Source organism: Kogia breviceps, chromosome 15 (genome assembly GCF_026419965.1).
Source record: "Kogia breviceps isolate mKogBre1 chromosome 15, mKogBre1 haplotype 1, whole genome shotgun sequence".
Lineage (NCBI taxonomy): Eukaryota > Metazoa > Chordata > Mammalia > Artiodactyla > Physeteridae > Kogia > Kogia breviceps.
The window spans coordinates 17063048-17088510 of NC_081324.1; the positions used below are offsets into that span (position 1 = coordinate 17063048).

Sequence of the window (25463 nt, forward strand, 5' to 3'; positions counted from 1 at the left end):
GGTTTTGAATAGTAAGACTATAAAAAGATCTCAAGTTTACAGTTTGTTTAGCCATGTACTTTAAAGAGACAAGTTAGGCTACAATCTTTTATACCATATTCTCAAGTGCTGTAATTACATAATAACTATATTTAAATAAGTATATATAATTTCAAAACATAATAGGGATTCTAAACTTCCAAACAATGTTTCTCCCTACTCAGCATTCTGCAAAATGAAGATGCTTTCAAATAATGTAAGATGGTATTTCTTCATCTTTCTTCTGCATCTAACAGAATTCACATGCGAAATGCTTCATCAATAACACTTCTCATCCCAGGCAATGATTATCAACAGGGATGAGGGATGGAGAAGGTAGAAAGTGTAGTTTTTAAAAGTCTCCACTCCACACCGCCACTGCCACAGGCAAGCATATTTGTTCCTCCACATTCTGGTGTACCAAAAGCAGACAATGACGTCAAGTACGTGGTCAATTCTTCACATAAGTTTGTTACGCAATTTTAAAAACAGCTTAATATTACTTCTACATCTGATGAAATGATCTAGATTTTAATTAATATGTATTCCTTTATGTTGAAGATGAAGCTAACCGTTTGTATACCTAAGCCCATGGTCATTAAGCTACAAAAGCTCATCTACTTCCAAAGGCATTTTGACATTAAAAAAACACAAAACACCAGGGATTGTGAAGAACAAACTGCAACTTAGAAGAGGGTTTTTTGTTTGTTTGCTTGTTGAGGGGAAGAAACAAAACAGTTTATAAATCATATTACTGTATAGCATACTAGTTCAAGGGAACAGAGGCTTCAGATTCCAGACAGAGTTTTAACTGATTTTATAACTTACTAGGGGGCAGGCCTAGGAAGATACTCACTGAGCCTCAGCTTCCTTGTCTGTAAAATGGGGATAATAATAGCTATCACTCATTAAGGGCCAGAGTGTTAAATGAATTAAACAATGAAGTGTACCGCCAAGTGCCCTCACTGGCGTGTGTTCAGTGAAGGTCAGTCAAGGCTCATTCTGAATAACATGTTGAACTTGTCTGTTTTTAAAATTAAGAACATGGCATATAAACTTTAATTCACTCAACAAATAAAAGTATTTACTCATTGGCTATGCTATAGCCAATTGTTAAATGAGAATGGATTGAAATGGGGGTGAAGAGAAAGATACTGTAAAGCTGAGACAAGTCTGTGAACGCACTCTCTATACAGTGGTTCTGAATTTCTTCTCAGTCACAGAAACCTTAAAGATTCTAACAGAATGTTTTTAAAAGATAAAAAGAATCTGTTGAAAGCCATCAGTCCTTTCCTCAGGAAACTATATACACATACATATCCACCAAATTCTGCAGAAAGATTTCAAGGAGGCCACGGACCTTGGGTTAACAACTCCTGCCGTAAACGAAAAAGGTACACAGATATGGAAAGCCTCCTTGAGAAAAACATCAAGAAGTTCATAGTTCATTCATACATGTATTTGAAAATTTTACTCTCATACTTAGCTATGTAAATATAATATGTAAAGCTCCAAGTTTCGTGGATCATAAAAATATAAACCCCTTCAAAAAAAGAGATCCAATGCTCTATTTTCTGCCAGTACCTATGTGTCTCTTATCACAAGTTATCTTTAAATATAAGCATTTTGCTGCATTTCCCTCCTCCTCAGCAAGTTTGTTAGCTCCTTGAGGGTAGGAAGTATGTTTCATATAACTCTGCATCTCCCAAACCACCAAGCACAATGCTTTGCACACATTATGGACCTAAAATGGACAACAGATTTGCCTTTACTGCATGTACACTTCTAACGCAGCTCCTGGCCCCAGTTTGCCAGAATGATATTTCAAACTGTCAATAATCTACCACTTTCCTGTTATTCCTGACATCTAGGAAGTCATATGATTCCATATAATATAAGTGCTCTGCAATATGGACCAAGGTGATGAAAAAGCTAAAATTAAGACAATGATAGCACTTCTCTATTAACAGAAAAAAATCTCGTGACAGAATTTTTTGAATTTTAAGTTTTATCTCTCAGAACTTTTCTTAAACCTTAGGTACCCAATAAAGGTTGTATTTGAATCTCTTCAAAATGGAATCTAATTTTGTACAAAGGCACATATTTACTTATTTTATGTAAGTGCCCCACTATTGCACAATCAGGGAATATTGCCTCTCTGAGTAACCATGGTGGAGAAGGATGCTACCACCTGCCATCATGATTGAGTCCTTCGTAAAGACTCTCCTGGTGGCAGTATTAAGAAGTTTAAGGGACTTCCCTGGTGGCGCAGTGGTTGAGAGTCTGCCTGCCGATGCAGGGGACATGGGTTCGTGTCCCGGTCCGGGAAGATCCCACATGCCGCAGAGCGGATAAGGCCCGTGAGCCATGGCCGCTGAGCCTGCGCGTCCAGAGCCTGAGCTCCGCAACAGGAGAGGCTACAACAGTGAGAGGCCCGCGTACCGCAAAAAAAAAAAAAAGAAGTTCAACAAATTGGCCTGATCGTCACTCAAGACTTTCCACAATTTGGTCCCAAAGTTTCCATCCAAAGATTCACTGAGGAGCTTTTTATAGAGTATTGTTATACTGATATTATACTAAATGCTGGGGAAACAAAAGAGAACAATACTCAGTTCTTTCCCTCAAGAAAATTCACTGTAGCTCAGGATATAGGTTAGCAAACAGGTAATTTGAATATATTATGAGGAGTGTTAGAACATTTATAAGCACAAGGTATCAAGATAGAACCTAAAAGGGGCGCTTAACACAATCTTAGGGATATAAGAAGGCTTCCAGGGAAAGGTGACCTCTACACAAAAACCTAAAGACTAAGTAAAACTTTGTCACTCACAGGAGAGGAGTATGGAAAGAAAACATTCTAGGCAGAGAGAATAGCATGTCTGAAGACCAGCAGATGAGAGAGAACACTACCAGACCAAGGGATTACACATAGTTCAATATGGCTGGAAAGTTCGTTGGTGGAAAGAGAAGGGGTTGGGGCGATGGACAAGAGGGAAGAGGACAAGCTGGATGAAATATAACAGTGAGACACGCGGCAGGACAGGTTATTAGAGCCTGATCACAAAGGGCCTTATATGCCATGCTAAGACTTTGTTCATTCTGGTGACAATGGGGAACGATTGGAAAGTTTTAAGCAAATGAGGGGTTTCATTAGATTTTCATTTTAGAAAGATCATTTAGGCTGTCGTGATTAGAAAGGGGCAAGACCAACGGGACCTTCAAGACGGAGTAAGACGTGGAGAACACCCCCCCCCCCAACAGATACATCAGAAATACATCTACACGTGGAACAACTCCTACAGAACACCCACTGAACGCTGGCAGAAGACCTCAGACCTCCCAAAAGGCAAGAAACTCCCCACGTACCTGGGTAGGGCAAAAGAAAAAAGAAAAAACAGAGACAAAAGAATAGGGACAGTACCCGCACCAGTGGGAGACAGCCATGAAGGAGGAAAGGTTTCCACACACTAGAAGCTCCTTCACGGGTGGAGACGGGGGTGGGGGTGGGGAGCGGGGAGCTTCGGAGCTACGGAGGAGAGCGCAGTAACAGGGGTGTGGAGGGCAAAGCAGAGAGATTCCCGCACAGAGGATTGGTGCCGACCGGCATTCACCAGCCCGAGAGGCTCGTCTGCTCATGCGCTGGGACGGGCGGGGCCTGGGAGCTGAGACTCGGGCTTTGGTCGGATCCCAGGGAGAAGACTGGGGTTGGCTGCATGAACACAGCCTGAAGGGGGCTAGTGCGCCCGTCAGAGCACTGCCTAAATGAGCTCCAGAGACGGGCATGAGCCGCGGCTATCAGCGCGGACCTCAGAGACGGGCATGAAATGCTAAGGCTGCTGCTGCGGCCACCGAGAAGCCTGTGTGCGAGCACAGGTCACTCTCCACACCTCCCCACCCCGGAGCCTGTGCAGCCCGCCACCGCCAGGGTCCCGTGATCCAGGGACAACTTCCCCGGGAGAATGCACAGCGCACCTCGGGCTGTTGCAACTTTATGCTGGCCACTGTCGCCGCAGGCTCAACCCACATTCCGTACACCTTCCTCCCCCAACCCCCAACCATGGCCTGAGTGAGCCAGAGCCCCTTAATACGCTGCCACTCTAACCACAGCCTGTCTGGGTGGAGAACAGATGCCAGAGGGTGACCTACATGCAGAGGCGGGGCCAAACCCAAAGCTGAACCCCAGGAGCTGTGCAAACAAGGAAGAGAAAGGGAAATCTCTTCCAGCAGGCTCAGGAGCAGCGGATTAAATCTCCACAATCAACTTGATATACCCTGCATCTGTGGAATACCGGAATAGACAACAAGTCATCCCAAAATTGTGGCGGTGGACTTTGGGAGCAATTGCAGACTTGGGGTTTGTTGTCTGTGACTGATTTGTTTCTGATTTTTATGTTTATCTTAGTTTAATCTTTAGCACTTGTTATCATTGGTGATTTGTTTATTGGTTTCATTGCTCTCTTCTTTTTTATAATAATTAATTATTTTTTATTTTAATAATTTTTATATTAAAAACTTTTAAAAAATTTATTATTCTTTTTCTTTCCTTTTTCCTCCCTTTTCTTCTGAGCGGTGTGGCTGACAGGATCTTGGTGCTCAGGCCTGAGACTCTGAGGAGGGAAAGTCGAGTTTGGGACACTGGACCAACATAGACCTCCTGGTCCCACGTAATATCAATCAGGGAGAGCTCTCCCAGAGATTTCCGTCTCAAAGTTAAAACCCAGCTCCACCCAACGGCAAGCAAAAACCAGTGCCGGATGTCCCATGCCAAACAACTAGCAAGACAGAAACACAACCCCACCCATTAGCAGAGAGGCTTCCTAAAATCATACTAGGTTCACAGACATCCCAAAACACACCAGCAGATGTGGCCCTGCCCATCAGAAAGACAAGATCCAGCCCCACCGACCAGAACACAGGCACCAGTCCCCTCCACCAGGAAGCCTACGCAAGCCACTGAACCAACTTCACCCACTGGGGGCAGACACCAAAAACAACGGGAACTACGAACCTGCAGCCTGTGAAAAGGAGACCCCAAACACAGTAAGTTAAACAAAATGAGAAGACAGAGAAATATGTAGCAGATGAAGGAGCAAGGTAAAAACCCACCAGACCTACCAAAAGAAGAGGAAATAGGCAGTCTACCTGAAAAAGAATTCAGAGTCATGATGGTAAAGATGATCCAAAATCTTGGCAATAGAATAGACAAAATACAAGAAACGTTTAACAAGGACCTAGAAGAACTAAAGAGCAAACTAACAATGATGAACAACACAATAAATGAAATGAAAAATTCTCTAGAAGGAATCAATAGCAGAATAAATGAGGCAGAACAGATAGGTCACCTGGAAGATAAAATAGTGGAAATAACTACCACAGAGCCGAATAAAGAAAAAAGAATAAAAACAATTGAGGACAGTCTCAGACACCTCTGGGACGACATTAAACACAACAACAATCAAATTATAGGGGTCCCAGAAGAAGAAGAGAAAAAGAAAGGGACTGAGAAAATATATGAAGAGATTATAGTTGAAAACTTCCCTAACATGGGAAAGGAAACAGTCAGTCAAGTCCAGGAAGCACAGAGAGTCCCATACAGGATAACTCCAAGGAGAAACATGCCAAGACACATATTAATCCAACTATCAAAAATTGAATACAAAGAAAAGATATTAAAAGCACCAGGGAAAAGCAACAAATAACATACAAGGGAATCCCCATAAGGTTAAAAGCTGATCTTTCAGCAGAAACTCTGCAAGCCAGAAGGGAGTGGCAGGACTTTAAAGTGACAAAAGGGAAACACCTATGACCAAGATTACTCTACCCAGCAAAGATCTCATTCAGATTCAACAGAGAAATTAAAACATTTACAGACAAGCAAAAGTTAAGAGAATTCAGCACCACAAAACCAGCTCTACAACAAAGGCTAAAGGAACTTCTCTAGGCAGGAAAAACAAGAGGAGGAAAAGACTTACAATAACAAACCCAAAACAATTAAGAAAATGGTAATAGAAACATACACATCGATAATTACCTTAAATGTAAAGGGATTAAATGCTCCAACCAAAAGACACAGACTGGCTGAATGGATGCAAAAACAAGACCCATACTTATGCTGTCTACAAGAGACCCAATTCAGACCTATGGACACATACAGACTGAAAGTGAGGGGATGGAAAAAGATATTCCATGCAAATGGAAATCAAAAGAAAGCTGCAGCAGCAATTCTCATATCAGACAAAACAGACTTTAAAATAAAGACTATTACAAGAGACAAAGAAGGACACTACATAATGATCAAGGGATCTATCCAAGAAGAAGAGATAACAATTGTAAATATTTATGCACCCACCATAGGAACACCTCAATATGTAAGGCAAATGCTAACAGCCATAAAAGGGGAAATCGACAGTAACACAATCATAGTAGGGGACTTTAACACCCCACTTTCACCAATGGACAGATCATCCAAAATGAAAATAAATAAGGAAACACAAGCTTTAAATGACACATTAAACAAGATGGACTTAATTGATATTCATAGGACATTCCATCCCAAAAGAGCAGATTACGCTTTCTTCTCAAGTGCTCATGGAACATTCTCTAGGATAAATCGTATCTTGGGTTACAAATCAAGCCTTGGTAAATTTAAGAAAATTGAAATCACATCAAGTATCTTTTCCAACCACAATGCTATGAGACTAGATATCAATTACAGGAAAAAAAATTGTATAAAATACAAATACATGGAGGCTAAACAATACACTACTAAATAACCAAAGGTCACTGAAGAAATCAAACAGGAAATAAAAAAATACCTACAAACAAATGACCATGAAAACATGATGAACCAAAACCTACAGGATGCAGCAAAAGCAGTTCTAAGAGGGAAGTTTATAGCAATACAATCCTACCTCAAGAAATAAGAAATATCTCAAATAAACAACCCAACCTTACATCTAAAACAATTAGAGTAATAAGGACAAAAAAACCCCCGAAGTTAGCAGAAGGAAAGAATTCATAAAGATCAGATCAGAAATAAATGAAAAAGAAATGAAGGAACTGATACCAAAGATCAATAAAACTGAAAGCTGGTTCTTTGAGAAGATAAACAAAATTGATAAATCATTAGCCAGACTCATCAAGAAAAAAAGGGAGAAGACTCAAATCAATAGAATTAGGAATGAAAAAGGAAGAGTAACACCTGACACTGAAAAACTACAAAGGATCACGAGAGATTACTACAAGCAAGCATATGCCAATAAAATGGACAGCCTGGAAGAAATGAACAAATTCTTAGAAAAGCACAACCTTCCAAGACTGAACCAGGAAGAAATACAGAATATAAACAGACCAATCACAAGCACTGAAATGGAAGTGTGATTAAAAATCTTCCAACAAACAAAAGCCCAGGACCAGATGGCTCCACAGGTGAATTCTATCAAACATTTAGAGAAGAGTTAACACCTATCCTTCTCAAAATGTTCCAAATTATAGCAGAGGGAGGAACACTCCCAAACACATTCTACGAGGCCACCATCACCCTGATACCAAAACCAGACAAAGATGCCACCAAAAAAGAAAACTATAGGCCAATATCTCTGATGAACATAGATGCAAAAATCCTCAACAAAATACTAGCAAACAGAATCCAACAGCACATTATAAGGAGCAAACACCATGATCAAGTGGGGTGTAGCCCAGGAATGCAAGGATTCTTCAATATACAGAAATTAACCAATGTGATAAACAATATTAAGAAACTGAAGGATAAAAACCATATGATCATCTCAATACACGTGGAAAAACCTTTTGACAAAATTCAATGCCGATTTATGATAAAAACCCTCCAGAAAGTAGGCATAGAGGGAACTTACCTCAACATAATAAAGGCCCTATATAGCAAACCCACAGCCAACATCATTCTCAATGGTGAAAAACTGAAACCACTACCTCTAAGTACAGGAAAAAGACAAGGATGCCCACTCTCACCACTATTAAACATAGTTTTGGAAGTTTAGCCACAGCAATAGAGAAGAAAAGAAAAGAAAAGGAATCCAAATTGGAAAAGAAGAAGTAAAGCTGTCACTGTCTGCAGATGACATGATACTATCCACAGAGAATCCTAAAGATGCAACCAGAAAACTACTAGAGCTAATCAATGAATTTGGTAAAGCAGCAGGATACAAAATGAATGCACAGAAATCTCTTGCATCCTACACACTAATGATGAAAAATTTGAAAGAGAAATTAAGGAAACACTACCATTTACCACTGCAACAAAAAGAATAAAATACCTAGGAATAAACCTACCTAAAGAGACAAAAGACCTGTATGCAGAAATAGAAGACACTGATGAAAGAAATTAAAGATGATACAAAGAGATGGAGAGATATACCCATGTTCTTGGATTGGAAGAATCAACATTGTGAAAATGACTATACTACCAAAAGCAATCTACAGATTCAATGCAATCCCTGTCAAAGTAACAATGGCATTTTTCACAGAACTAGAACACAAAATTTCACAATTTGCATGGAAACACAAAAGAACCTGAATAGCCAAAGAAATCTTGAGAAAGAAAAACGTAGCTGGAGGAATCAGACTCCCTGACTTCAGACTATACTAAAAAGCTACAGTAATCAAGACAGTGTGGTACTGGCACAAAAACAGAAATACAGATCAATGGAACAGGATAGAAAGCCCAGAGATAAACCCACACATATATGGTCACCTTATCTTTGATAAAGGAGGCAAGAATATACAGTGGAGAAAAGACAGCCTCTTCAATAAGTGGTGCTGGGAAAACTGGACAGGTACATGTAAAAGTATGAAATTAGAACACTCCCTAACACCATACACAAAAATAAGCTCAAAATGGATTAAAGACCTAAATGTAAGGCCAGACACTATCAAACTCTTAGAGGAAAACATAGACAGAACACTCTATGAAATAAATCACAGCAAGATCCTTTTTGACACACCTCCTAGAGAAATGGAAAGAAAAACAAAAATAAACAACCGGGACCTAATGAAACTTAAAAGCTTTTGCACAGCAAAGGAAACCATAAACAAGACCAAAAGTCAACCCTCAGAATGGGAGAAAATATTTGCAAATGAAGCAACTGACAAAGGATTAATCTCCAAAATTTACAAGCAGCTCATGCAGCTCAATAACAAAAAAACAAACAACCTAATCCAAAAATGGGCAGAAGACCTAAAGAGACATTTCTCCAAAGAAGATACACAGATTGCCAACAAACACATGAAAGAATGCTCAACATCATTAATCATTAGAGAAATGCAAATCAAAGCTACAATGACATATCATCTGACACCGGTCAGAATGGCCATCATCAAAAAATCTAGAAACACTAAATGCTGGAGAGGGTGTGGAGAAAAGGGAACCCTCTTGCACTGCTGGTGGGAATGTAAATTGATACAGCCACTATGGAGAACAGTATGGAACTTCCTTAAAAGTCTACAAATAGAACTACCATACAACCCAGCAATCCCACTACTGGGAATATACCCTGAGAAAACCATAATCCCGAAAGAGTCATGTACCATAATGTTCATTGCAACTCTGGTTACAATAGCCAGGACATGGAAGCAACCTAAGTGTCCATCAACAGATGAATGGATAAAGAAGATGTGGCACATATATAAAATGGAATATTACTCAGCCATAAAAAGAAATGAAATTGAGTTATTTGTAATGAGGTGGATGGACCTGGAGTCTGTCATACAGAGTGAAATAAGTCAGAAGGAGAAAAATAAATATCGTATGCTAACACATATATATGGAATCTAAGAAAAAAAATGTCATGAAGAGACTAGGGGTAGGATGGGAATAAAACACAGACCTACTAGTGCATGGACTTGAGGATATGGGGAGGGAGAAGGGTAAACTATGACAAAGAGAGAGAGTGGCATGGACATATATACACTACCAAATGTAAAATAGATAGCTAGTGGGAAGCAGCCACAAGGCACAGGGAGATCAGCTCAGTGGTTTGTGACCACCTAGAGGGGTGGGATAGGGAGGGTGGGAGGGAGGGAGACACAAGAGGGAAGAGATACGGGAACACATGTATATGTATAACTGATTCACTCTGTTGTAAAGCAGAAACTAACACACCATTGTAAAGCAATTATACTCCAATAAAGATGTTAAAAAAAAAAAAGAGTTATGTACCAAAATGTTCATTGCAGCTCAATTTACAATAGCAAGGAGATGGAAGCAACCTAAGTTTCCATCATCGGATGAATGGATAAAGAAGATGTGGCACATATATACAATGGAATATTACTCAGCCATAAAAAGAAATGAAATTGAGTTATTTGTAGTGAGGTGGATGGACCTAGCAACTGTCATACAGTGAAGTAAGTTAGAAAGAGAAAAACAAATACCATATGCTAACACATATATATGGAATCTAAAAAAAAAAAAAAAGGTTCTGATGAACCTAGGGGCAGGACAGAAATAAAGACACAGACATAGAGAATGGACTTGAGGACACGAAGAGGGACAAGGGTCAGCTGAGACAAAGTGAGAGAGGGGCATGGGCATATATATACTACCAAATGTAAAATAGATAGCTAGTGGGAAGCAGCCGCATAGCACAGGGAGATCCACTCGGTGCTTTGTGACCACCTAGAGGGGTGGGATAGGGAGGGTGGGAGGGAGGGAGACGCAAGAGGAAAGGGATATGGCAACATGTGTATATGTATAACTGATTCACTCAGTTATAAAGCAGAAATTAACACAGCATTGTAAAGCAATTATACTCCAATAAAGATGTTAAAAAAAAACAACTTTTTTTTTTTTGCATGAGGCTTAGCACAGTGCTTTATAGTTCAGTAAGTACTTAATACACAATTGTTACTTTAGCAAATACTGAAAATTACTTTACACTGAATGTGCCCAGCACAGTCAATAAAATTATGCACAGATCAGAAATTTCCAAGGGTCTGCTATAAACCTGTGCTGGTCTATGGCAAAGTTTCCATGGCCCTATGGTGAAATGGTAAAACACAAACAATGTAGTAATGTCCTTTTCATGAAGCTAAATTTATTCAATTTAAAGGAGTGCTTAATCTAAGGTTATGTTCTTACTACTTTTTTGGTGAACAAAAGGGTTTTTCTTTAATAAAATGATAAAGATAGTGGTTATTTTTTTTAGTATTTGCACTCAGCAAAATAAAACACAGCACTGCTAAATACTCCCAAATTTTATTTTTGGAAATTTTACTGGCCCATGATATTGGAAAGTTTGGAAACAGCTTCCAGTTGTAATAACGTTACTGTCGTGAGGAATTGCAAGGGTACTTCCCCACTATAAGAATCACAACTGGTAAGTCCTATTACTGGTCACTGGTTCTTTACTGAGAATGCCAAGGGGCTCCTAACTCAACTTGTTAACAGACAGAATTCAGCATTATTCAAGTTGATCTGCGACCATATTCAAGGCCCAGTTATCAGATGATTAGCCTTTCCTACCTGTAAGATGGGTAAGTAGTACAGACACTATGGCAGCTTTATAGTGAGAATTTAACACATAGCACCACCCACCCACCCCCATCACCCTGTATGTCTAGCCAAATGTGCAATTGAACTACCAAAATGCACACAGGTTCAGAACTCTGGAAACAAATCAAATCAAAACAAAGCTCCTTAAAAAGCGGAAAGCACGAAAATCCAGAATTGGATAAATCACAATTAACTTAGACCCTTTAAGCTGTTGAGAAAGTAATTCTGTTGTCATGAAGTCAAGAGTAATAATAATAGCTCATATTCTAGTGCCGTTTTATTTCAAGCTTTTTATCTCAAGCTTTTTTTTGAAAGTGTCCCAACTTTAATCTTACCATTTTTTAAAAGTGCTACAAAGGCACAAAGCTGCAAGAAAATATTTACACTTTGCTGTAACAGCAAAATGCTAAAAATGAGAAAAGGACTGACACAGAAATAGCAAAATAAAGCCTACGTAAGCTGTGGTTATAGTATTATACAGTGGCTAACTTGTTGCTTTGGCAAGATGACTGTTGTCCCGTCATGAACTGACCAAGGAAAAATGTCAATTAAAAAAAATTTTACCCTATCTAGCTGGTTATGATGACCTGCTCTTTTAAAAGATTAACATACAAGCCGTAACACACACACACACACACACACACACACACACACACACACACACACACACACGCTCTGAGGCTATTACTTAGGAAATAATGAATTTGTTTCCTGGATCATTTTTGTATCCTTATCACAAAGTGTAGACTCACTTCATTAATGTACTCTACATTTAATAAGTGCCTATTATATGAAAGCACTTTATTAGCTACAAAGAACTATAGCTATATATTTCTATAAGCATCAGGTATCAATTTCAGCATTATTCGATAATAAATGATACTTTTATATTGCTATTCCACTTTTTTCCCCTTTTGCATTTCTACCGCAAAGGTAGAGACTGAACCCGACAGTACCTTGACTTCTCCACAGCACAATGAACAATGTTAGCACACTGTTCAAAGCACAGTGAAAAAGAAAAAAAAAAAAAAAAAAAACAGAAGCCAGAATCAAACTATGTTTACCAAGAGAGAATGAAATTTTCTTACTGGAATTATTACAAAACCAAAGCATTTCAGAGAATTTTCCAAGTGCCCTTAGAGATCATTGACAATTATTACCGTTGCCCTGCTGGTAGGCAATATATGTAACCATTTTCCTGGGCTTTGGTCCTTCTTAGGCCAGTCAACAGGCCTAGTTAAGAGTTAAGATAAACTGGTTCATCATACTGAAAAGAAAATCATGAATAAAGAAATGGCCACTAACTATCCTTGGCTCTGAAGAGTAGAGAAGTTTAAAAAAAAAAAAAAAGGTCATATTAAAAAAATGTACTAATTAATAGCTCAATTACAAGGAACTTCCTGTGGGAGAACATATTATATTTACTTTAAACCAAATGAATTTATGATGATTTATGCCATTACAACGAGTGCAAAATGAATTAATAATGATTGGCCACTTATTTCAAAGTGTAACCAACTGAATGAAGCCTTTTCCCACTTGCTAATGTCCATCAAAGAACAGGCATGGCACAGTGCCATCTAGAATTCTATTCCTTTGCTTTAGATAGGTAACTGATTTGATTAAAAATAATTCCAATGCAGTGTACATTATTCATGGATACGGAATAATTAATAAACACTTCTATAATGAGATGCTTTGTATTAATAGTTATGAAAAACTACTTTTAAACTTTTTACATCCTGTATTGCATAAAAACTAAGTCATCATTTCATTTAATAAAAAGCATAAAGTAACTTTGTTAAATTAGGAAATTAATTTAACAAAGATATTTTAAAACTCATTAATCTAATATCAGCTTAGTCAAAACAGTCCTAATTCAAAGAAAGTAGCTGTTTCTTATCCTATAATCAGAAGACTATAAAATCCAGTGCTGCTTGATTGAAAGTACATTTTTTTCTGTTCGACTGAGTTTCAAACTAAGTTGTGTCATACAGTGAAATTTAATCTCACTTTGCTTTTGGTGCTTCGTGTATTTTGGATGGCAGACTAAAATAAGAGTCTTACCTTCCCATAAACAAAAGGATATTACTTATTGCATACGGCCCTTTTCCGCTTTAAGGAAGGTAAAAAGTGCTGATTGTTTGACAATCTGGGGGTCAGCAATAAAGATGTAAAATAGTAGAAGCAGATGCTTATGATGTCAAAGAAGGAAAAAAACAAAAATCCATTAATCTATGGAACCTTTACTTGAATGATCTAAATACTTCTATGTCTTGTTCCCAAAGACAAAGCCGGGTAGGGGTTGTGAAGCAAGAGACCACCAGGTTCAAGTTCTAGCTTTAGCACCTAATAGCTGGGTGATCCTTTCATTCATTCAGTATTTCCTGAGTGCCTGCTGTGGACCAGGCACTGTTCTAAGTGCAGGTCAACCAAGTCTGTACTCTCATGAAGCTCACACTCTAGTTGGGACAAAACAACCAAATGAACAAACAGATATGCCGAGTAGTACTAAGTCCTGTGAAGAAAAAAAAAGCAGAGTAAGAGCCTAGAAAGTGATAGAGAGGGAAGACTCTGCAAAAGGTGACAAACAATTACACAAATTATTTTTGTTTTCTGGGACAGTGATTTCTCATGACTACCGATAACAATTTGGTGTCCACGGAACACTCTACAGGTACAGAAAGGTGGAGGAAATAGATAGGAGTTCCTCTGGTTTATGTGACACGTATTTCTCACCATGTTCTATGCATAGCTTCTATCAGCCTTCTCTAGGTCTGATCACCTCCAGGAACCAACCAATCAGAGTGAATCTCTGCCCTTCTAAGCAGAGACTGGCCTTTTTCTAGAGAAGAAACTCCCCTAACACTGCAGCCCCGGCTCACGTCTGATCTTAACCCTTTCTGGTCATCTGTACACCATTAAACATCGCGTGAGAGGGATTTGCCAATTAAATGTATGACACGGTTCTGAAGATGCTGATGTGCCTCTACAAAGTAATCGACCTACTACCTGATCAAAGACTCATGCTCAGTTATTTTACCCACTTGTACTATTCTAGAGCTTCTAGAATTTAATTATTATTTAAAAATACATAAAATCAGAACAATGACATTCTCTGAGAAATGCTATTAATGCTAATCAAAAGTATGGCAAAAAAACCCTGAACTGTTTCACGATGAGTTCATAACTGCCTCCTCTTTTCAAATAATTCACACAGGCTAATTAAGTAACTTAGTGATCGTTACAAGATAAATCTCAAAGTAATTTTATAGGCAGTCTAGTGGAGATTAAAATCATAGGAAAAATTACTTGATCTCTTTTCTAACAATCACAATAAAACATTCAACTGGAACAAGAAGCTGCTGTACGTTAACCCTTTATAGATATACAGTCAAAGAGTAGAGATAGTCACCCTTAGTAGACACTAAATATTAGGAAGGTGTGACATGGGGACTAGAGTAACCACAGGAGAAATAAAGTCAGAATTGTTCTACATGTAGGCAAACGAATACCAACATTCTCAATACAAGCACTCTAAACGTTTCCTTTCTGCACATTTATTTTATTGAAGTTGAGTAAAGGGAGAGAAAAAAGATGAGCAAACAAAAGTCACTCTGCTGCCCGTTTCTCAGTCTGGACATCTTTGTTTAAGCTTTGACTTGGCTTAAATGAACGAATTAATATTGACAAAAACATCAACTAAGCTAATGAGTTGTTAGTTAAGGCAATAAACATGTCACATTAGAGTCAGCGCAGCAAAGAGGTAATTAGCCCTGGAAAAGCCCTGCTGATTGGAGCTGTTGAGATCCTCTGCTCTTAACCTTTGAGTCCATTATCTAACCCAGGAGTTGTGGCTGTGTTAATGGGAACTCGCCAGTAAACAGCAGCCTTGCTGGAGCAGCTAAGCCTGAATTCAGAATCCTGGGATGAAAGGGGTGCTGGTGGGTTTACAAGACAGCCATCAACAAAGCTCCATGAAAATCTAAAACAGAGCTCTTTTGGGAATAGATGTTAATGTCAAAGGGGACAAATATATTTCCAAAGAAACTTGTGGGGGGGAGGTGGGGGTGATACATATTTTTTGATATAAAGGATACACAGAAATATATTAAGTAACATACAATCTAATAAAGGAGAAGTCATTCCAATCACAAAATCCCCTCTCTTGTACAAATAAGGATGCTCTGATCCTTTCAAGATAAAGCATAATATACTATAATACAATGAATTCCTGAACTATCTGACCTACAGAAGCAACTAGGATCACACCTAAAAATCAGACAATAATTTACATTCATTTAAAATTAAAAAGGAACGTACACATGCTATTACACTCCTGAAATATATGTTTACATGAGTAATTACAGATTATCCTTCAAAACAGCTTTGCCTATAAGATTTTTCTTTTTAAACTTCTCACTGATTTTACTGATTTGGCTTTAGGACAATCAAAACTAGCATTTTCAGGCTTCCCTGGTGGCGCAGTGGCTAGGGGTCTGCCTGCTGATGCAGGGGACACGGGTTGGTGCCCCGGTCCGGGAGGATCCCACATGCCGCGGAGCGGCTGGGCCCGTGAGCCATGGCCGCTGAGCTTGTGCGTCCGGAGCCTGTGCTCCGCAATGGGAGAGGCCACAACAGTGAGAGGCCCGCGTACCACAAAACAAACAAACAAACAAAAACTAGCATTTTCGAAGTCTATGTTGAAAAAAATCAGATGCTTATAGAAAACTCACAAACAGCAGGAGTTACAACATATATGAATAAAACTCCCATTCTCTAGATTAGCGGATCATTCCTGAAATAAAGCAAAAGACCATATTGGCAAGTTTGAATCTGAATCTGAACAATTTGAATTTGTATAATCTTCATATTAACTTCAAAAAAATGATCAAACATAGTCTAAGTTTTGACATTGCTTCTAATATTACAAATGAAAATATATATTAATTGATACAAATATCTTATGCATATGAATTAACTGATACTACATCACCAAGAAATATTTCTTTTTCCTTGGGAAACTTGTTTTTCTTTTGAGCTTTAAAGCAAGCACACACATCACACATTCAAGATAATACTACACTGCCATTCATTTTTTGAGTTTTAATGGTTTTATGCTATTTCCACAAAGGAGGAAAATGTTCCATCCTAATTTTGTTATTACAGAAGTTTGATGAAAGAAATGGGTCGGTATGCAGTTCCTTGCTGCTACTGCCGTGTGGTATGTGCAGTGTGTGTGCATCTGGGTATTAGAGGAGCAGGGACATGGGACATTTACTATACAGTAAATCAATATGTGCTACCTTTTTTCAGGCTGAGTAATTTCGAAAGAGACAGGAAGCAATTAGCTGCCCCATACCTTATTGGCTACTGTATGGTTTTAATATTTTAAAATTTTTCCCTCAAATGTAGTTTTTTAAAATAAATTTGCAAAACAGCTACATATGGCTTGATTTTCATTAGTTAATTCTTTTATAATCAAATATAGATTGAAAAGCACTATAAACCAGTCTTCATTTTCAATAAAAGATGAAAGAAGTAATGCTGTAAACCACAATAAAAAATACAGTTTTCTGCTATTCTACTGTCATTGGCAGCTAGGTATAACCTGAAAAAATATACCACAGTATTTATTTCTGATATTATGCACAGCACATATAAAAATGTCAAATACTTCTAAATTGTCTGGGAGCAATAAAGAAAAATAAATAATAGTTTCAAAACATTTCTCAAACTTTACATCCATATATGGATTTAATTTGATATAATTACATGATAATTTCATAGTCATATTGTTCATAGAACAATAGTGCTCAATCTGTCTATGCCAACCTACCTGAAGAATATGACATGCTACCAAACCATGTCTTACTACGGCAGGAAAAGGGTATCAAAATGGAGGGGGAGCAGAGTACCCTGAGTGCAATTTGAAGAAGTCCTCCCGGTGATGCTGATCTGGTCCCCCACTCCACAGCTCGCCCCTGCAGTTAGGAGGCAAAAGCTACCCTCCTCTCTCCAGTGACTGAAAACCCATGGATAGCAGTAGACAGCGATGAAGTAAGATCTGGATTCTAATCCCCAAACTACAAGCTGATAACAGCTTGATCTTAGGTAACTTAAACTGGGTATCAGTTTCCTCATCTAACAAGATCCAATTGGGCGGGGGAGAAGACCTATTTCTGGAGTTATTAGGACTGTTAAAGATACAACATGCACCAGGTCTGACACAGGGGAGGTTCCTGATACATTCTTCTCCTTCCATCTCCCTGTGTAAGTACATAGAAATTTCTTCCTTAATTATTTTCTTCAGTCACAGATATTTATTAGTATATTATACTAAGACTTCAAAAATAGACTTTTTTAAAAGAGGAAAACTACTTGGACTCCAGTCCTTCTAAAAATATACTTTAAAAAGCATTCTACCAAAAGGTAAGAAAAAATAGTAAAACAAATGACTAAAGGAAAGGGAAAGAAAGAAAGGAAGAAAGGGAAATTTTATTTGCTGACTGTCTGGTAGGTGGCAGGCATTGTGCTGGGTGCTTTATGGGTGGTATTTCATTGTGAAAAGAACCCAGGGAAGAATATGATATTAATTTCAGTGTTGAAGATAAGGAAAACTGCTTCTCACAAACCTTAAGTAACTTATTCTAGGTCATACTGTTAGTAATGTCAGAATACGGTTTCCCTGACTTGAAATCCTCTGTTCTCTTCACTATTATGTATAATATTTATTTAAAAGGTATAGGCTATGTCATATTCCAGACGTACGATGACATCTGCAAAGGGATTTTATGTTTAATATTGCAAATGAAATACATCCTGTTGTTTTTCTCCTGGTAATCCCAGAAGCTGTAAATTGGCTCATGACAATTGAGTAAGTGCAGAATCATTTTAACATGTATGAAAAGTGAAGCCAAACTGGCAAGCGCCTCAAGGAGGCCAGAACTATTCACCTGAATGATCTACATATATTAATACTTAAAAGGAAGACAGAGAAAGGCAAACAAATATTATAACACTGGTTTTCCAACTTTCCCCTGTTAACTCTGGCCTAGTTACACTGAGCTAGCAATGCTATTTTTCTTCCTCTCAAAATCTGTAGAGGGTGAATTAAATGTGAAGCAAGATCAATTCTGTTCTAAGACAGTAAATGAGCTTAAGACCAGACCTATTTCAGGTTATGGAGAGAATCTAATTATGCCATCTTAAATGTATGTTTATAGAACTGTATTACAGAGGCAGGAAAAAGGGAAGATACTCCCAGCCGCCTCCAGAGGCAAGCATATTTCATGGCTACTGAAAGGGTAAGAAAAGAAATGTGGTCCCACATAACACACCATCCACAGATATAGCAAAATCTATACGGCAAAATATTTTCATGCATCATGTTTTTACAAAAGTCAAGAGCTAGGATGGTCTCACCTTCTTGTGACAATAGATCAGAAAACAGAGGCTCAGAAAGGCTGTGTGGCTTACTCTAAATTAGGGAGCAAGTGATATGGCAGGTCCAGAAGTCAAAGCTCCAGTCTCAGAAATCAGTCTTCTCTTTATGGTAACACAAAGCTTCCATAATAAATGGAAGTCCAAAATCATCATCATCATAACTGTTTTGACCACAGCCATATCCCAGCTCTTGGCACAGTCTGGCACTGAGAAGCATTAAAAATATTCTTGGAATGAATGAATGGACTTGATTCACACTCCACTGTCCATAGTTTAACTATCTTTCGAGGTCTCGGGTAAGTTTCACTATATTTACCAAGGTTTTGCTGGTCACTACAACTATTTTGTCCCTGAATTTCTGAAGTACATCTTGTTCATACCATTCAAAGAAATACAGACTTAGAAAGCTCACAATTAGAAGAAACTTTAGAGGTGATCTGGCCTGGAGGTTTCTAATCCTGGTTGATATCTAGAATCACCTGATGAGCTAAATGAAAACACAGATTCATGGCCCCAATGCAGACCTACAGGTTCAGAACAGAGTCCAGTGGCAAGGAGTTCACTACTCTGTAGGACAGACAGTTCCATTGTTAGACATCAATTTCAAACTTAGACAAAAGTAGAAAGAAAAAGGATAATAAATCTTGTTGTAACCATCATCCAGCTTCAACAGTTTTGAACTCCTGGACAATCTTGTTTCATTCATCTACATCCTCACTCTCCTCAACACCTTGAATTACTTTGTAGCAAACCTCATCTATAAACATTTCAGTATATATGTCTAAAAGATTGGGACTTTTAAAAGACATAATCACAATGCTATTATCACACCTAAACAAAATTATCAATAGTTCCTTAATATCATCAAACAGCCAGACGGCCTTCACATTTTATTGATTCCCTTTCTGTCCCCCTCTTTCTAACTCTCCTTCTTTTCCCTCTTTCCCTCCTTTTCTTTTTCTTTCCTTCATTTATTTATGTTTGTCTCTTCCAATCATAATCCAAATACATCTCCTCTTATATCTCTTAATCTACAGGTTGCCTCCTCCCCCTTTCCTGGAAGAAATCAGTTCTTTGGTACCTAGAGTTTTCTAAAATCTGGAGTCTGCTGATTATATCCCTACGGTGATATTTAAAGCATTCTGACTTTTGTATTTCTTGTAAATTGTATGAACAGATTCAGGCCTGAATTTTTTTATTTTTTACTATTTCTTAGATGCCGTTATGTATTTCCATCAAGTATATAATGTCTGGCTGTCTCTATTTTGGTGATATTAGGAGTTATTGCCCAGGTCCGTTAATTAGGGTAGCAAAATGGTGATATTCTATTATCCCTTCTTCATTTATTCGTTGAAATACTGTTATAAAGAAGAATTTTCTCTCATCGACCGTTTGATTATGCTGAGGTACATTTTTGTAAAAACAAAGATAAATGTTTATTTCCCTTTACCAGTTTTCAAAATAACAAGTCAATTCTCTAGCATCATTCAACAGTGACATTGAGGTTTGTATGATTTCCCCCCACCACCATTTTGAATTCTTGGATCAAAATAAATTGATGTGTTTCTGTTTCAATTTGCTGCTGTTACTTTTACTGCCTTTTAACCTTCCTTATAGTATCTTACGTAAATATAAATACATAAATCGCTTTTGGATTTTGAGTCGTTATACACAGATGTGTTTACACATCAGATTAGTCTTCTTTTAACCCTTATATGATTGCATAATAAATAAAATCTCAAGTAATTATAATTACCACTAAATATAAAACAGATTGTATGTGCTGAATTGTAAATTCGTAGTGGACTCTAAATCCATTAGAATAAAAGAATAAAATTAGTAGTATCTCTAAATCCATTAGAATAAAAGTAATTAGAAATGAAACAGAAATCCTTAATAACACCTTCTAAAAATGATCTATAATCAAAAAGGGAATTAATACAATGTAGAAGTTTCTCAGTTGCTTTAGATATCTTAGATTTTAGGCTTAATTTTAACTTTCAGTCTTTTTTTCATCAAAGTTCTGCCTTTACATACACTCTCAGCCATATTTATCCTTCAATATCTATGAGGTTATCTGCGTGCTTTCTTATTCTACTTGTAAATAGCTTCTTTTCGATTTTCTGCATTCAGAATCTTTGCCCTAATATCTACTTCAACCTGCTCCATCCCTCCCAATCTTCCCACTGTTCTATAAAACAATTTAAAATTTTTAAACATTTTTTAGTTCATCTAGAGACAACCATAACACGAAGATTCTGGCGTTTTGAGAGAAGAAGCTAAAGAAAAGGATATTTGAAAGTGAGGTTTCCTCGGTAAGATAACACATTCAAACATGAACTTTTACACAGTCACGTAATAATCATAATTGAGAACAAAAGACTCTGCATACTAGATTGTTCCTTTCTGTCAGGAATGAACTACATTCCTTATCTTGGTTTCCACATGTGGGAGGCGGGAGTAACTGCCAATCTCTACTTTCCACATGGTAGGTTTTGAAAAATAGAACACCCCCATGTAAAAGCATCTAAGTATCTTGGAATCTGAAGGCCACGAAAAACACATCATTGCCCAAAAGTGAAGTTAATGTTAACCATGTTTCTAAGTGATTAAGTGCAAAACACTTCTAATTAATAATTTCATTAACAGCTGAGCTTTTGAAAAATACCACTGCATTAAAAATTAGTCTTTGCATTTTCATATTCAAGATAAGAAGTATGAACCCATTAACTTATAAACAGTGTATTAGCTGCACTTTAAATGGAAGTTGTGAATCATTACTAAGGAGTTCTATGGATGGCTCACTGTAATTTAAATATATTGTGAACTACAGTAAAGTTGAATCAGACTAGGTCGCAATCAAAATGTTTAAATAAATTCCTATGTGGATAATTGGAAACTGTGACTGCTTCTCACCAGTGAGATGGCACTGAGGTCTTCCCCTGTCCATAGCAATTGTCTTGAGGTTGACTGAACAACCTCAAATCCAACTTTCACTAATAATAGAAAAACAAACATGTCAACTGGCCACTGTTCTACTAATGGATACTCACTATCCAGCTCAACTTTCAAAAGAACAAATACATCTTACCACAAGAATGAAGATTATTAAAACTAATATCAAACTAATTACCATTGCATTCACAGAACTGAAAAACTCAGTGGCTCTCAGTTTTAGAAAATATTAGGATATAAAAGTAGACCAATAGAAAATGCACAATCTCAAAGGTGGATGGATGAGGTACTTTTCAATACCTTTTTAGGCAAGGCTGTCATTAAGTATGAAACAAAAGCGTCACCCTAGGCACTAGTGTCCAATGTCACCAAGGGGCAATCACCTTGATATTTAAAAGTCAGAAAAGCAGCAAAGAGTTTAGAAACAAAAATCTGCTGTGCTAGGTATGTGAGGAAGGCAACCACATAAGCAAATGATTTATCTGCAAGGATTTACATAATCCTAGGCATAAAACTCATTGTTCAGAGACTGAAAAGTCTGTTGACCAAAATATTTTCTGCCAATATAGTGATGAGGATCACACCTCACTTCTGCTGCTGCCGTACAGACTGACTCATATATCACTCAGTGGTTTTTTTTTTTTTAATCACTCAGTTTTATTGAAGACTTTCCTAGACATCATTTCTGTCTCTGCCTGTCATCAATTTCTAATAACAAGTGGTTGTTAATTTAAGTTCTGGGGCTTCCCTGGTGGCGCAGTGGTTGAGAGTCCGCCTGCCGATGCAGGGGACGCGGGTTCGTGCCCCGGTCCGGGAGGATCCCACATGCCGCGGAGCGGCTGGGCCCGTGAGCCGTGGCCGCTGAGCCTGCACGTCCGGAGCCTGTGCTCCACAACGGGAGAGGCCACAACAGTGAGAGGCCCGCGTACCGCAAAAAAAAAAAAAAAAAAAAAAATTAAGTTCTGGCTTATATAATTTGCTTTCATGACTTGGTGCTCTTCTATATCATAGCAGAGTTGATACTTTGGTATTAGGTCGAACCATATGAAATTGCCAATATTTGACCATCTCTGACTTTCAAGAATGGCAACTCATGAGATACAAGGTAATAACTGATACTTCAGAGTCCTTACTATCACTATACCAGCAACATATGCCTTTAAAGAGAAGAGTCACACAGGCTTCCATCTTTGTGCACCTGGGTGACTATTTACACAAGTTTTAAGGGAGGCACTAAATACGAAAGAGAGCAACTTTTCAACCTTTTACATCTATTGAAAAAGTACAATATATAACTATGCATACGTGTCTTATATAGATGTCCACAAAGGCAAACTCTGTGTTGCAGTTACCAAAATTAACTTGATTGACAACCTATAGGTTCAGCATGATGCTTTCTGGGCATTGAAAACAGCTTGAATGACATACTGCATCTAATCATATAATATTGCCGTACTTTAGCAGTGGGTACATCAATATTTTAGGACGTGTGCTACTGCCCAGAACTCTTCTCTTCCCAGAAGCAGAGTGGCCTGTTCCACTCTAGCCAATGGCCTTATGAAGCTCTGGGAGGTCACAGAACTGACAGTGGAGACATCTGGAGCAGACTGCTCTGTAACTTAATGGTCAGTCAGACAAAGGAGAATTTTAAATGAGCTCGGGCTTAATACATTACCTTCTCTTGGCCCAAAATTCTTTTCTAGTGTTTCCACCTGCCAGTAGCATTTCCCCTTTAAACCACTCCACACAAAGGCACTAGTAAATCATCTGCTTGCCATTTTTATTCTTTCTTAACTCCCAGAATGCTGTCCCAGTGAAATGACGACTGTGCCTAAAATGGATGGCTGTGCAACATTTTACAACACTTGATGGAACTGGACTGCTTTTTCTATCTTGGAGAAAATACATTGTAATGTCCACTGGGACTGAGGGTAAGAGATTATAGGAACCATTTCTTCAGTCTGATAAAGTAGCTAGGAGTAGGCCCAGAAATCCATAGCGATTAAAAGGCAAATAAAAGCTAAATGTAGAATTTGTACATCTATTGTACATTATAATCAAAGATCTCATCTTGTTAACAAATCATTAATTATTCCTTATCACTAACATCCCTGGAAGTAGTAGGTAAGTGATGGGACATTACTAGGCCAGTGAAATGCAAATGTGGGGGCAACGGTTGCCAAGCATCATTTATTTATCCGTAAATGCAAAATGGGGTTAGTTGTGCTTACCACACACAGGCAGAGTTCAGTTTTCTGAGGGCCGGGTCTGGTTTTGTTTTAAACCTACCCCTGTCAGTGGCTATGTGACTACACTGCCTAGAGATCTATTACAGCTGTGATAAGGGCACTTCTCAGAAAGAAGAAACAAAGTAGAGAACAATTTTTTGGTCAGTCTCCGAAAACATAAAATAATACTATAATGAGTCAACTAAAAAATAGTTATGGGGCTTCCCTGGTGGCGCAGTGGTTGAGAATCCGCCTGCCGATGCAGGGGACGCGGGTCTGTGCCCCGGTCCGGGAAGATCCCACGTGCCGCGGAGCGGCTGGGCCCGTGAGCCATGGCCGCTGTGCCTGCGCGTCCGGAGCCTGTGCTCCGCAACGGGAGAGGCCACAGCAGTGAGAGGCCCGCGTACCGCAAAAAAAAAAAAAAAAAGTTATGGAAAACATAATTAGCTCATCATAAAGCTCCAAGCTGAGAATGAAATTATAGTTATTGGAAAGTTCTGACTTATGATACTGTGTCTTGGAATTATAACAATAAATGAATGCTCCTGGGCCAGTTATCAATTTATAGTATCTCAGCTCCAAAACCATGGCTGTCACCCTCCCCCTCCCCCGCCCATACTCCAGTCTGTAATTCCGGAGTTAGACTCTGCGAACATCTCCTTTGCCAGTTGGCAGAATGATAGGCTTTGTCAATAGAGGTCAACAGAGTGATCCTGCAAGAGGAAGACCACTCCCTCTCGAGCAGCTCCGCCCAACGCCCAGAAAATGGCAGGCTGCTCCCAGGAGATAGACCAGCCCGTGTCCTCCAGCAACAGTGGGCTGCTTCAGAGGAGCCCGCAGCCCTCCGGGAACCTCAGGACCACCTCCAAGCTGCCCACACTCTCAGGCGATAGCAGGTCACTTGTGCCCATGCCCTTTGGCAAGTTTCTTCACCATCCACAGGCGGGGTGTCTCCCTTGGAGCCACACTGAAGGAGGGCCTCTCCTGGTCTTTAATTCCTTTATTACCCATTTTACTCCACCCAGATGAGGTGATAGCTGGCTGATATTTTGCACATGCTCCTGGACTGCTAAGAGCCTCTTGTACCTCTTTTAATAGTCCAACACTTCCTACTATAAGCAATCCTTCCTCATTCTCCTGTTCAGATCACTGATGTGGTTTCTGTCTCCTGATTGATGTACCTCCCTTCTTTCCCATCTCCCTTCAAGAATGATCAGGAACCAACATCACACTGTGCCGAAGTAACTGCTTTTACTTCTGGGATGGAAGCTACTATGCAGCTTTGA

At 38.6% G+C, this 25463-nt stretch overlaps 1 protein-coding gene across 8 annotated transcripts in view; it reads right to left on the bottom strand.

Moving 5' to 3' along the window:
* Positions 1-25463, bottom strand: part of WDR7 (WD repeat domain 7) — a 363333-nt gene that overhangs the window by 117936 nt on the left and 219934 nt on the right. The gene's annotated exons all lie outside the window — the stretch shown is intronic.